The following is a 14675-nucleotide window of genomic DNA, read 5'->3' on the forward strand; positions in this document are numbered from 1 at the left end:
TGAAGCGTCTGTAACCTGAAGTGCCTGTAACCCAAGGTACCACTGTATACCGCCCTATACCACAGGTCTCAGGGCAGTTACAACAACCCAATAGCCCCCTCCTCCCCAACACATTTTAAAAGGGCATTGGACGTCACTCGGCCAAAGGACTGGTTAAAGAGGAACATTTTTGCCTGGTGCCTAAAGGTGTATAATGAAGGTACCAGGCGAACAAACCTCCCAGGAAAGAACATTCCACAAAGAGGGAGCCACTGCAGAAAAGGCCCGTTCTTGTATTGCCACCCTCTGGGCTTCTCATGAAGGAGGCACACGAAGAAGGGTCTCAGAAGATGATTTCGGAGTCCAGGTAGGTTCATATGGAAAGAGGCAGTCTTATGGAGGTATTGTGGTCCTGAGCCAAAACCAGTCAAAACCAGCACTTTGAATTGGGCCCGGAAACTTCCCGCAGGCACCTGGTTGGCCACTATGGGAACAGAATACTGGACTAGGTGGGCCACTGGCCTGATCCAGTAAGCTTCTATGTTCATATTATGCTTTGCTCCAGGAGCCTTGTCTGAACTGTGGGTATCAGCCTCAAGTTCGCAGTCTGAAATGGTGGCTAGTGATAATTCCTTATGAAAGGTCTACCAAAGAGGGGAGGCTCCTTACCAAAGGCAGGGTCAACCCACAGCGTTTTGCTGCCCATGGTGAAAGGGGAAAATAAACATGCTCTCCCCATTCCATGCATTCCACGTACAGAAACCAACTGGAACGGCAGCTGATTCTGGGATCCAGGGCGCTTGAGGCAGCTGGCTAGCTTAGGAGGGCCAGGGCTTGCTGTGTGGCACACAATGGAGGCAAACGGTTAGGGATTTTAGGACAAAGAATCAAGGGCTCTTGCTATTTGGTCCACAACCATGGGCTTTTTGACATGGTTGCCTTACTTTAACTAATGACAAGGGCGGCTCTGACCATGGGCACAGAGGGCAACAGAAATCGAGGGGTCTGAAATAAGTCTTTCAGGCAAGCACAAAAGGATTTAAAGAGGCCTTTGATGCAATTCGTCCAAGGCTAGAATTCTGAGCCTTCAGAAGTCAGGAGGAGTATATGGCCCAATGCAACAGGAAATGTTTTTTCTGTGCCCCACTGAAAAATGTGCTTTCATGGTTCAGCAAGACTCACACACAAGGACATCCAAATAAACTGGGCCTTTTGTCATTAAATTTAAAGGATTGTTTCAGCTTTCAGATTCAGGAAAGAATGATAAACAAATACAAATAGTAAGCATTAAATTTCACTCCTTCCAAACTGATAAAATATAAGAGGGGAAATCAGATACAGCCTATTTAAATTTGCACGGGCAGAACTTTGAAGGGATCAAAAATGAAACATCCCAACACTGAAAACCATTTTTCACAGACTCTGGTTCCACGTGAGTGAGAGCTTATTGGGATCTGTCACGTTGATTATCATGACTATTTAAAGGTTATCACCCCCAATAAGTTTGCAAATCATTTTCCTTTATGTTAATTTCTATGACTGTGGTCCTTAGCCCATAAACTGTCACAGGGAATTACTCTGTTAATTTATCAGTTGACTAGCTGCCCAGTGATTAATAATTATGAAGGACTCAAAAAGCCATGTCGGAATTTTTGTTGTGACCTTTGGGGCGTTGATCTAAGGGGAGGACTGATCCTATGAGGTGCTGAGTATCTTCCACCCCTTTCAAAGCATGATCAAAATGTGCTGATAGGGACTCAGGAATGATGCAAGTACAGCCCTTGGCCAATGGCATTTTTCTGGCAACTTGCAAGACTCCATAGGATCACCCCCATCATGAAATCCCATTGGATTTGATAGGAAAGGAGATGGATTCTGCAGCCACTGAAGACATGAGCACAGCAAAAGTTTCCGAAATTCTGTTGTTCAAATGCTGCAGTCCACACATTGTGGAATAATCTCATTAAAGGCTACCTATGAGTTAACAGTTTGGGGGCTGACACCTAAATCTCAGTGGCTGGTTTACCTAAGTGCATGATCCATTTTTCTATAACTCTACCTTCACCCATTTATATACAGAAGAAGAAATATTCCCATTAAACCGGATCAGAAGGAGCCATTTTTTAAAATAAACAAGCCACATGTATCAGGCCTGTTACAAAGTAGACAAGGGACCTTTAAGAAGCAGATCAGAAAGCACAGAATGTTTTTTTAAAAAAAAAAAAAGATTAAAGATGTTTTACAGATTTCTTTATGGATCATTAAGTTTTCTGGAATCCTGAATGTAACATGACAGATTTGTTTTAAGACCTCACTAGACTGAGTTCCTATTCAATTCAAAGGGCCATGTCAGGAGAAGGAATCAAAGAGAAATAAAGGCTGCTGCTTGAGTAAATCACCAGTAAAGCACCAAAGAACAGGAAGATCGCAACAGTCTGGGCCACTGGCTGAATATAACTAAGTTCATTGTACTAGCTAAGCATTTTCATAGAGGACAAAACTGGAAGAGATTCAGAAAAGACTGGACTCTGGCTCCCACAAAAGTATTTGCCTTTGGTAAGCCGTCAGTTTTTTTATGGGTTTCTTTTTAACTGTTGTTTCTAAAAGAACTCCAAAGATGTAATAATTATTTGGGTCACGTATTTCTTTATTTGTTCTTTAAAAGCAAGCCGACAGATGCATCTATAGGTCATACACTGCTTTAGGGAATTCAGCTTGATGCCATCAGCTTGAAGCTGACAGTCTTCCTTCACATGGTTTGTGTTGGTGGCTTTTTTTGAAATCGTTAAATTGGCTCGTGCTTTTATGTTGATATCTGGATTTTGTAATTGGGTGTAATTTGTGGGTTTTGGTGGTTAGCCATCTTGATTTCCTTGGAAAATTGGGCAGGTTGTAAGTTTTTTAAATAAAATAAGAATAGTCACTTTGTGAGGTTTCCTTCTTCTTTTTTCTTGAAATAGCACAATTTGCTTCCAAAAGAAAAAGAAGAAGAAAAGTAAGGAATCATTAAGCATCTAAAGCCACCATATTACCCCAGCACTAAATGCATCAAATATCATCTGGAAAATGTCAAACCAAACTATCCCCCTCATCAAAGCAATGCTGTTGTTGGAGCCCTCGATTCACAATTCACAATAATTAACTAAAACATGAAATATGGATCTGGATACAAGCAAGAGACAAATTGATATTTGAAAGCTGGGTTTAATAATCCCCAAAAAGGGACCATCTGTTAATAACAATCTTTTCCCTTGATCTCTGATGGGTATTCAAAATACAGACACAGATGGAATTTTATTTCCTTTTTCATTACAAAGATAATCTTGCTACTATACTTAAATGCTTGTCACTGTACATCTTCGCTAAGTATGCATTTTTTTAGTTACAACTATGGGGTGATAAAAGTCATGCAATCAACAGAACTTCTGGAGCAAACATGAACTATCGGACATACCAAATTGCATTTTGACTCTTGATTTTGTTAAGTGAGCCGACCTATGATCACCAGCAAACTAAGAGAACACTGTCCAAATGCCTGGTGTTCTTCACATTAGTGGCAAATGGGTATGAGTTACCTTATATTCATTTGAATGTTGTTCTGCTATAGAACAACAGACATGAGAAGAGCTAGGAGTGAACACCGTCTTTTAATCCAACGAGCAAATTGAGTAATTTAAGATATCCAAAACCCAAACAAGTCAGATATTGCATTCTCCCCCTTCCCCGCTGCTACAATATACTTTGCAGAAGAAAAGGAGCAAGATAGAGAGTGAGAGTGGAGAGAGACCATGCATGCATTGATTGCATACTTCTCACAGATAGAGGTCACTAATGGACTGAATTTGAATCACTGTGGCAGAAACCACAAAGTTATATGAAAGTAATCTAGTGAAAAATGAACTCACTTTTAGATTAAGAGCAGAGGGTGTGGGGGTGACTAAGAAGCTGTCCTTCTTGGAAACAAACAGTTTTCTCTTAAGAGGGGCTATTCCCTCACCTATAAAGCACAGCAGAATAAAAGCCACAGCCCTTAATGTGCTTGATCTCCTACTTGTTTTCAAACAAGGAAGCCTACGTTTTCTGATGCCAGGGAATGGAGAGGAAAATCAAATCATCAGGGCTCTACATACTTGTGAGTTGCCTTTCTAACCACTTACAGACATGTTTGCATTGCCGATTCTCGCCTGAAACCACAGCCCATGTAAGGCATTTTTTGAAATGGGTGGAGATGGGGTTGTTTTCGGCAGATAACCCTAACTCTGTATCAGGCTCTCCAGCAGACCAGGATATAATCATGACTTATAGCAATGGCTCAAATTAAATCCAGAGACTGAAAATCATATGCAGATAAAAATCACATATACATATGAACAAGTCAATCCTTAGCTTAGCTTGTTTGCATTCCATCAATTTATCTTTTGTCCAAGTCCTAGACGTCTGCACACCGTGTCCAACATTCTGATCAGAGGCCAGTTTGCAAACAGAACATTATCACCATGCCAAGGAGGTCCAATTTTCAGTGGGGCTTGGCTGGCATCTCACCGAATAATAGAATTGTAAAGCTGGAAGAACCAACACCCCCATCATCTAGTCCAACCACCCTCTGTTGTTTTCTTTTTAACCATTGCAATGCCACCTGCAACTAACCAAACCTGTTTTAAAACCAAGGTAAAATCCCAGTTGCATAGGAGCAGAACCTCCTCTCAAAAAGTGAGGTACTTTACCACTTATTGGGACTCATGGGAAGTTTTGGGTAAGGCGTTTGTGAGCTCAGAGCAGTGCGAAAAGTACTGAGGCTGCCTAGTGTTCCAAGTGCAATATTTTGATGGGTCAACTTAATGCAGGGGAAACTGGCAGAAGGAGAAGGGAATGGAGATTCTCTAAGTGTGATGGGTGAAAATTATTTTTGAAAGGTACTGAGTAGGTGCGGGTGGTGGTGGTTTTTGTTTGCTGAAATATAAGCATAGTGGGGGGTGTGGATTATGCGCATCTTAAAGTAATTTAGGCAAAAAGAATCAGAAGAAACAGTCCCATCATATCTAAACAGAAAGGGCTAGTTGCACAAGGCTTGCAAAACATTTTCCTGCCTTTATTCTGTGTTCTTTTTAATAGATCAGATAGGTTACTGCAATTCTGAAGGAAAATGAATCACCGTTATCTCAGAAGGCCTCCTGCCCAGCTTTGCCCCTCCTGTGCTTGCAGGAGTCCCTGCCTCCTAGGATAACAAAACAAAGAAACAAAAAAGCACGCCAGTATAGTACTCTTTCTGTTAATATCAAGATGCTGCAGTCTTTGGTCAAAAAATGCCACTTTCAGTGCATTTCTGTGACACAGACCATGACCTGACTGTCCTCTTGTCCCTCTTGAATCCAGAATGGATTTGCCAGTCCCACTGGAGCAGGAATTCTCTAGTACATGCTACGTAAATAAATCCATGAATGAACTCCATGGGAGTTTTGTCTCATTGAGGACTGCAGGATTAAGCTGCCTGGAGAAGATTACATTCCAGATCCCAATTGGCATGATTGGTTTGTAAGCACTAAGAGAAGGTAAATAAGCTTGGGTGTAAAAGGATAGGCTTTGCCTATGCTAAGCAAATGCTCTCTCCTTCTGTCTCTCTTTCTCTCCTAAACCAAAGATAAAAAATGAAAAATCCCACAAAGGCAAAAATCTAATCAGCACTTTCTATACACAAGTCCAGGCTTCTGCATGGATTTCTGCCTTGGACTTTATTAGCTTATTGTAAGCCTTAAAACAGATTTCCTCCATTAAAATTAATTAAAAGCTCCTGTTGACTGATTCTCCATTCCAGAGAGGAAGGTTGATGGCTTCTCCCTCAGTTTTCAGGCTGCTTCCCCCCCCCCCAACTGCTTGCTTCAACCCCCTCCTCTCTTTTCTCTCTGGCTTGTCAGTAACCCTCAGACCAGCTTCATGAAATAAGGCTGCTGTCCACTTGATGGACTTGAAATGCCATCTCTGCCTCCTCCTCCCTCCCCCAAGCCATCAGATCCGCCTTTATGTAGCTATTGATGGGAATCTGATGAATACTGATGCAATTTACCGCTGCCTCCCCGCACCCCTCCATTTGAATTTCATAATGCTTGTCAGCACTGACTTAACCTGATCTTCTCTTTGCCAGCTTGGCTTTCATCTGCTCAACTTCTCCATTCCATAACACACACACAAAAGGAAATCTCTTCCCTTCTTTCTTCCAAAATATAAACCTCACTTGCTTCCAGAATGCCAAGCAGTAGCTCTTTGCTCGATGGTGTGAGGATACTGATGGGAGGAGGGGACAGAGGCGGGCCGTCCCTTTCAAGGCTAGGAAATGGCCAGAGGGCACATTTGGAACAGTCAAGAGTCAGGTGGGGGATGAAGGAGAAAAAGTAAAAAGCTGCCCTCTACGTTCATCTGGATTCTCATCCTCTCTCACACACACACAGGCTGAAATACCCAAGCTGCTGCACAGCGATCGCATCTTTCCCTTTCCACTTGTCACATACAGCCATTGATAAATTTCCCAGTGGGGATGCCTGCGCGTGTGTCCCTGTCAGTCGCGCACCACCCCTCTAGCCTAAGCAGGCGGCTGGCCATTTGCCCCTCATCCCGTCCACACCTGGATCCCAGGCCACGAACTTTTTGCATTTGGCACTATGGGGGCGATGGTTGTAATGGCAGGGGGGCTTCCCTCCTTCTGGGAGGGGGGGGAATATTAGAATCATTGAATCGGGGTAGAGGGGAATCCTGAGAGAGGGACGCGAGCCCGACTGTACCTGCAGGTTCCGATCCTGAAGCGTTGTCCTCGGGTGCGCATAATCCCCGGGGAGTCTCTGCCCCCCTCCAGCGAAGACCCCCAAACTTTGGCGGCCGCCGCCACAGCAGCAGCAGTAACGTTGGTCTCCGAGGCGCTGGGAGAGCAGCAACGGTGGGATCGTCCCCTCGCCGCGGTGGGGTCGTCGTCGTGGTCCTCCGCCTCCTGCTGCTGCCCTCGCCCGCCTCCGGGGCCGCCGCCTGCTGCTGCTTCTGCTCTGCAGAGCGAGCGCGGCACTTTCTTCCGCCTTCCCCGCTTACGAGGCAGCGGCAACATCCTCCTCCTTTCGCCTCCAACGCGCAGCCCGGGGCTCCAGCATCCCCGAGAAGGCAAGCGCAAAGGCGCACACCTCTTCCTCTCTCTCCTCGGTCCCCACCTCTCAAGGAGAGAGAGAGAGAGGACACACCAGGCAGAGAGGGACGCCAACAACTCGAAATCAACAGAGACGTCCGGGAGAGGAGCGAGCTCTAATCAGCCTGCAGAGAACAGTTGGTGGTGGTGTTTTCCCCGGGCCTGGGGTTGGGTTTTTTCTTTTCTTTCTCCCCTCGGTCCTCGGAGCTCAGGAGAGAGAGGATCCCACGAGGAGGAAGCGCAGGCGAGCAGCACCCAAGAAGCCTCCAGGGGCGCCGGGTGCATGCAGACGTGCACGCGTGAGCGCGTGTGCGCTCGAGCGCCTCTTTCCCCTCTGGGCTCGGAAAGTCCAGCCCCGCTGGCAGGTTGATCCTGGGCGTTAGGAGATCTCCGATCGGACTCTAATGGCAGCCGAGCCTTTCTGTCTCCCCCACCCCTCTCTCCCTCTCCTCTCTCTCCCTTTTGCTCGCCTGACACCCCAGGGAGATGTTTACAGTAATGGATTCGGGTTGATAGCCATCTCTCTCTCTCTCTCTCTCCTGGAGTTTCTCCCACATGGCGAGTTTAAAGAATGCTTGGAAGGCAGAGCTGCAGCCTGAAAGCTTTCCAAGAGGCAAAGTCGGGCTCGGGTTCTCCCCCCCCCCTAATTATTTAACCCACCCTTCACCGTCAAGTTCTTTAGCCAAAGAGGCGCTTCTGCCTCAATTCTTATTAGGAGTCTCTCGCCCTCCTCCCCTTTTGCGCGCAGCTATCAGATAGAATACGGGAAAGAGCACCAAGCGGCGTCTTAGGCGCTCAGCCTGATCTACTTCTCGGCTCGGCTCTGGACGTGCGGGCGGGCGCGCGTGTCATTAGCTGCTTTAATTGCCCCAATAGAGGCTCCCCGACAAAAACATCAGCAGGGCTTCCAAAGCAGGCAGGATTTGAGTTTTTCTGGCTCCTTTTTTTTTTTTTTTTTTTTTTTTTTTTGATCCCGACCATTAAGAATAAAAAGCCACTTGGTTTTATCCTGCGCTGAGCAGGCGCCCCGCTTGCAGGGAAAGGAACTCCCTTCGCTGGGATAAAATGAATTAATTGTAGTCATTAGGAAAGGGAAAAGGAGGAAAGAGGCAGAATGTTCACCATAGCGGTGTTATTTCACATGTCTGCAGCCTACGGTGAGATCCCCACCACCACCACCTTTGAACTTTTACCTGGCAAAATCAAATCAATAAATACATCAGCCGATCCCCGGAGAAAGAAGAAATCTGTTTTGTGTTATCTTGACTTTTCTAAAGGACAGAAGAAATCTAGGCGTCTCTGCCTCATAACTGAATACATAACCTCCAACCCCAAATGCTACATTTGCGAGAGGGGCAGCCAGTAAACCCCTTTTATTTAAATTTTCGGCTACTGCACGGAGGGCACATTTTCACCAGACTAAAATGAAATTGATCGTTTTTATACTCTTTGAGAGCTTTGCTGGATACAAATGGAGAGGAGGGAGAAAAAAAGGCGGCTGTACCTGCAAGACTTTGCTGATAAAAAATGAATATACATTATCGGGTTGCATGTCTCTGACATTAATTTTAAGCACCAGGGAGGGAGGGAACTCGGTGAAATTTGTCAATTTCAGGGATCCTACAAATTCTTCTTTTGGAGGAGGGGGTAGTTTTTTAAAAAGCGTTTGAAATCACTCCTGATTTTGCTTTTTTTCCATGCTGACTTGTTTTCCCTCCTCCGAGCATCTGGACTCGAGGTTCTAGAGCTAAAGAGCCTAGTGGATTGACACTAGTGTCGCGAACTCATTCCTGGTTCATCTGCAGGGAAAGGGAGGGTTTCACACCTGCCTTCTCATCATCTGATGACTGCCACGCAAAAGGGTGCCTTGAAGGTGTGAGTGGGCCACGAGGAGAAAGCCCACATGGCCTCAAGCGCGAGGCTTTCCCACGGAGCCAGTTCACACCCTCCGCAGAGAGCCATCAAGTGTACAGCAATCGAGTGTAAGCTAAATAAACCCAAGTGCAGACGCTGGAGTGAAGCAGGCCTCGACTCAAACTACTGAGAATTCCCTTGAGCGAAACGTCCTATTGACGCTAAGAGCCGGTTAGAGGTACTGTATTTCCGTTTCCCCCTTCTCCCTTTGATCACACGTACAAGCCACCCGCTCGCTCTCCATGCCTCAGCCACACATCCCCAGCAATGCGTTGGCGGGTCATACAGACGCGTTGGGCGTTTTGGACACGGCCTAAGCTACCTCCTACCTCCGAAGGCACATCCCCAAACGCAGGAAAAGGGGTACATATATGGCAAGGGAAGGCAGCACGCATGGCTGTTCCAAAGCAGAGGGCTATGATATTGCCCAGATTACACGGAGAAATGGAATCAGCTCAAGGAGGGAAGGGCTGTAGCTCAGTGGCAGAGCGCCTGCTTTGCGGGCAGAAGATCTCGAGTTCTATCCCCGGCATCTCCAGGCAAGGCTGTAGGAGACTGAAACCCTAAAACCCTAGAGGGCTGATGCCAGTCATTGTAGATGCTATGGGACTAAGGCAACTTCCCATGTTCCTGATGAGCTACACTGTTATCAAAGCCTGGGACAAAAATATGTCACTCTCTCTCACAGCCCATCTGTGAGCTTGGGGATCATGGCACGTTCATTCCCGGCATGGCTCTCGCGGGGTTCACAGCCTGCAATTTATGTACTTTTCCAAGACAGAGGAACTCCTAAACCCGCTAAAGGGGTCCAGCCCCCGCCCCCATGCCTTCGAAAAATGAAAATGCTGGTGCGCAGACCCCGGAGAAGAAAGCCAGAAGGAGCATCCAGCCAGTCTCTGAAACGGAAGCGCTGACGAGAGCCTGGCACGCAGTGCTGCTGGCACTGTTATCACAAAAGCAGAATCGCCGCTGAGAGGAAAGCGGGGGGAGTCTCGGCGAAATCAAGACGGTGCGGGAGGGTATCCCGATAACTCGGAATGAATGAGGGTCCGGACTCGAATGAGTTAACCCAGCCTTAACGCTCCCGCACCCCTCTTCTGCGGAGGCGAAAAGGGGGTGGTGGAGGAAAGACATTTGCCAGACAGTGATTGACTGATGGGGGAAGAAAGGAGGTTTGTTTCCGTCAGCAGTAGATCTGGATTAAAATGGGGAGGGGCGCTAAAAGGAAGGAGTGCAGGCAGCGGGGGGAATAAGCCACTCAGAGCTCTCCAATCGATTGATTCTGGATCCTAATTTTGCACGGGGAGGGAGAGAGAGAAGGGAGGACGCTGCTTTTCTCAAACCCTTGCGCCTCACTCTTGCAGCCCGATCTGGTCCAGATTTGTCAGGGACGTAAAGTCCCGTTGAACTCGCCGGAGCTTCCTTGCGCGTAAAGGCGCACTGGTTCCGGACGTTAAAGACGAACCGGCGGAGCAGAGGCACCGTTTTGAAACGTTACACACACACACACACACACACACACACGATTGTCACTACCTCAAGGCTTGAGAACTTGAACTTGAAGGCACGGAACGGCCTGATTTACAGAAGCCATCAGAATCCACCCACGTGGACCTTTTGCGCGAGAGTGGTGGGCAATGGAAAGGAGACACCGTCACTAATTCACCCAGAAAATGTGTTCGTATGTGTACTTGAACTAGCACCACCAAACTTAATCTGTCATGCAGAAACCGAACTGTCATTGGTTTGAAGGGGACTACTCTGGAGTAGGCACTTTCAGGATCGCAGATATATTATTATCATTATCATTATTATGCCCCCCCAAAAAAAATGCATACACAACTCTTCCTGCCTATGGAGAGAGAATCCACAGCCTCCACCTCTCTCTCCCTCGCTCGCTCCGGAGTCACACCGAATCTAACATTGCACACCTCTCTGCTTCCCCCCCCCCAATGAAACTTGGAACCCTGGGCGAATGAAATGGCCCGAGTTCTTTCCCCCCATCCATCCATCCATCCATCCATCTCAGATGGTGGCGCCTGCAGCACGAAGGCAGCGAGGAAAAAGAATTCGCTTTACCTGACGAGAGTGCGCCGCGTTTCTTCTCTCGCTGGAGCTCACCCAAACCCCACTGGGTCAGGAAGGTGGCGAGGGCAGCCGCTCGATTCCTGCATTGTACTGATTTAAGGATCACCGCCAAGGTCTGGCTTTGTTCCATAGCTGGCAAGAGCCACGCTCGCCGTCCTCATAATCTCCGGCTTCCACCGCCGCCACCGAAGAGGCTTCTCTCGCCGAAGAGCGCCCAGCGGAGGGATCTTCTGGAGCCGCTGTCCAGCCGGTCATTCAACCCAGAGCGCCAAGATGCAAAAGACGGCCGAGCATGACCAAATGCCTCGTTCTTCTCCGCCTCCGGCCCGCAAATCTCTCTCCCTCTTTCTTTCTCCCCTCTTTCCCCAAAGCAGATCCTCGATGCACCAGATGGGTGCCCCTCCGTCTTCCCAAAGCGAGCCTGCCGGGCGGGTTTCACAAGCGGGTGGCTGCAAGAGCAGCGGCAACAGCAGCGCGCAGCGACGCCTGCCTCAAACAGCGCCTTCCTCGAAACTCAGCCGTCTAGCAAAGAGCGGCAGGCAGCGGCCGCTTAACCCTTTGAGGGCGGGACGCTGAAAGAAGAGCCGAGCCTGTGAGAGCAAGAGAGGGAGAGAGAGAGAGGTCGCTCTGTTGTGGCTGGCCCAGCACAGAATGTCTGGAGAGAGAAAGTGAGAGGCTTGCATGCCTGGGGAAACTTACTTACACACACACACACACACACACGCGAGATATCCTTCGGGAGATCAGCTGCGTGCCTCTTTTGCAAACGTGCTGCCTCGTCTCGTCTCAAGGGGTGGGTTTGGAAAAGAAAGAACAGGCATAATCTGCCACTGGACTCTAGAGGATAGGGGCGGGTGGGGAGTGTTTCTACTTGGGATCTTTATTTTCTGCACTTACAGACCTTTAAAAATATTTCCCGTGAACAATACGTGGATTTAGGAGCCACTTCGGAGGGATTTCGCCTCTGATCCTTGGATTTCGTGCGTGTGGCATGACTTTAACCTGTAGTTGTTTAGTTCTTCCCCAACCCCCGACACACCTCAAACCGGCACCAGCCTTTCCAACCTCCTCGCCTTCGGGGCTCCGCACGCAAAAGCAGAATGTGAGTTAACAGCGTGCACGTGTGTACGCTCCTACAACTGTGGAAAGGTATTCTGTTGAGGCACGGGGGTGGGGAAGGCATACAAAGATAACCTCCGCCCTCCCCACGAGCCTCCTTCCTCTTTCATCCAGCGTTGGGGCTTTAGTGAAGACGTCGAAGAGAGAGCCAGTCCTGCTCCGGATGTACTCCGAATGCGGATTAGGCCTTGGGTCTCCCTCTCTTCCTGGCACAATAGTTCATAGAATCATAGAACTGGCACCCCAAGGGTCATCTAGTCCAGCCCCCTGCAATGCAGAATTAACTTATCAAAGCTGCATACGCATCATATATTTACAGCACCCCCCCCCCAAGAACCATGGGAACCGTAGTTTACCTCTCGGGGCTACACAATTCCCAGCACCCTTTATCAAACTACAGTTCCCGGGATTGTTGGAGGCGAGGGAAATGCGCTTTTAATGTTTGTACTGGCTCTGCTACGGTGGAGCAACGGAGAGATCATAGGAAACATCAGCACGCTGATAGCCACATCACTAAAGAGCTACGTGAACTCGTGCCTAAAAGCTTCCCTGCTCTCAAACGCCGAATAAAAAGGAGTTAAAAGGGAGAACAAGAGACCCAAGCGATAAGCTCCTCCGCGCAGGCTGCAGCTCCCGATTTCTTCCTCCAGCCTTTCCGAAGTGACGCGCGCAGAGCGTTAACTCGAAGGAAAGGCAGGAGAGGGAGGGGTCGCTTTTCTCTCTCCCCCGCGTATCTCAAAAACTATGGCAGAGATATATTGGGGAGGGGGACACTGAGGCGTGCAAATAACTCACTTTCTTCCGTGGAAGCACCAGAAGCTACAATGAAGCTGCGCCGAAGTAAAGCGCTTTCTTGGATGGCGTGCTGCTGCGACCTGGTGCGCCTGGGTTCATTTCAATTCAGATTGCACAAAGCGACCTGCTAAAGAGCTCCATAATCAAACCCTGTTGGGACGGAGCGGAGAGGTGTTGCCCGTCCCTGACATGCTCTCATCTCTGCTTCCTTGATTTCAAAGTAGAGATCTCGGACAGATCGCCTGAGAATATTCGGATCATAGTTGTAAGGGCTGTGAAAATTTTCTATTTAACTACCTATCGCTATGCGAGAAGCAGTGCAGGAGGCGAGCGGCGCCGGTAACGTGCTTTGTACAGTTGCCGTGCAAATCCCCGCGTTTAGACAAGGTGGCAGTATAGCACAGGCGGAGCTCGGCGCATCTTGCAGCGCCGGGCAGGAAAGCCGGCAAGCCCGGGCTCGCCAGCGTTTAACCACCTACCCAAAACTCCCTCCCCGCCCCTCTCCTCCTTTCGTTTAGGTTGATTTATTTTCCCCTCCTCTGAAATATTAATCTTGGGTATCGTTTGATTGCTTAGCCCTTAAACGCTGCCTTTAAAAAAAAAAAAAGAGAGAGAGAGAGAGAGAGAGAGAGAGAAGCGTAGAATGTTTTCATAATATTTTTATTCTTATTTTTCTACTGCAAGCATGAATGGGGAACACAGAAACGCAGGCAGTCTGTGGTGTAGTGGAGCAGGAATGATGATGTCTTTTCTTAGGGTGTTATTTGCCAGCCAAACAAACAAGCAACCCCCCATTAAAAAAAACCTCCTGGAAAAATAAGCTAAGCAGGGGATGAGGTAGATTGCAGTAGCAGGCATGGCTGAGTTAGACTGCCATTTTTATTTTGAACAAATGCCAAGGCTGCCTTTAGGATGTTACAACCCACCAAAAAGTTTCAAAAGTCTCATTGGAATGGATCAAAGGTCACATCAACCACCATGCCGTTAAAGCCCCCTTATATCACTTCCCTCCTGGAGGAATCCTGGGAACTATAGTTTATTCTGGGAGCTGTCGCTCTGAGGTGGATCTTCTAGTATATGACCGAGAACCATTCAGAAAGCAACTGTGTATATGGGGGGGGGGACAGTCTATATCTATACCAGAGGTGGTGAACTCACAGCCAATGCTGGCCCATGAAGCCATTTTTAATGGCCTGCCGCCCTCTTCCAAAATCACATGTTGCATCCTACATTTCAAAAGTGCCTCTTTTCCCTCTGACATAGACAGCATTGCTAGAAGGTCAGAGCGAGGATCGCTTTAATCTTTAGAACGTTTTTGCTTTATTGTTGTTTTCGAATTGTACACACACACACACACACACACACACTTGATGTCCTGGGCTCTTTGTGGAGCAAGGGCAGGATATAAACTTGGTAAATAAATGGGAGGATCGGGAGGGGGAACAGGGGCCCGTGAATCACAAATGAATAAGGGCTGCATTTCTATTGCACTAAAATGGAGAGACTGAAATAAGATAACATGAGTGGAGAACAGAGAGGCCTGCCACCCAAACTGGACCAAATGCAGTAGTAATATTTCTGCCTTAACAAGCAGCAAAGCGTAAGAAGAAATAATGGG

At 47.9% G+C, this 14675-nt stretch overlaps 1 protein-coding gene across 5 annotated transcripts in view; it reads right to left on the minus strand.

The window, feature by feature from the left end:
- The window catches only part of FLRT2 (fibronectin leucine rich transmembrane protein 2), a 96208-nt gene extending 83316 nt beyond the window's left edge, over nucleotides 1-12892 (minus strand). For 2 of the 5 annotated variants that reach the window (XM_082232965.1, XM_082232967.1), the window contains exon 1: nucleotides 11135-12892. The gene's annotated coding sequence lies outside the window, so the exon portion shown is untranslated. Of the gene's footprint in view, nucleotides 1-6094; nucleotides 6216-6752; nucleotides 7764-11134 lie in introns of those variants that run through there. The other 3 variants (XM_082232966.1, XM_082232968.1, XM_082232970.1) reach the window with 2 other exon arrangements.
- Nucleotides 12893-14675: the final 1783 nt, after the last annotated feature.

The sequence above is a fragment of the Podarcis vaucheri genome (genome assembly GCF_965113315.1).
Source record: "Podarcis vaucheri genome assembly, chromosome: 1".
NCBI classification, from domain to species: domain Eukaryota; kingdom Metazoa; phylum Chordata; class Lepidosauria; order Squamata; family Lacertidae; genus Podarcis; species Podarcis vaucheri.